Below are 308 nucleotides of genomic sequence, written 5' to 3'. Positions count from 1 at the left end.
GCAGTCTTTCAAATCAAATTGATTTTAAAATATAGTGAATTTAAAGACTTTTTTTTCCTTTTTCGAATGCAAGTCAAAGTTAGATATAATGAGGTCTTTGGATGAAATAGTGGCTTATTTCCGAAAACGGAAGAATGCTTTTTACCACGTTAAAGCATGGTTATTTTGTTGTTATTGTAACGTAATTAATTATCGTATTAAAATACTTCCGTGCCTAATGTGACATATATAAATATGCAGACACACACAAAAGGAATCTATGAATATACTGTCACGTAACCCCCCCCCCCCTCCCTTCTTCATCTTCT

The sequence above is a fragment of the Penaeus monodon genome, chromosome 22, assembly GCF_015228065.2.
Source record: "Penaeus monodon isolate SGIC_2016 chromosome 22, NSTDA_Pmon_1, whole genome shotgun sequence".
NCBI lineage: Eukaryota > Metazoa > Arthropoda > Malacostraca > Decapoda > Penaeidae > Penaeus > Penaeus monodon.
Note: the sequence above shows the minus strand (reverse complement) of the source record.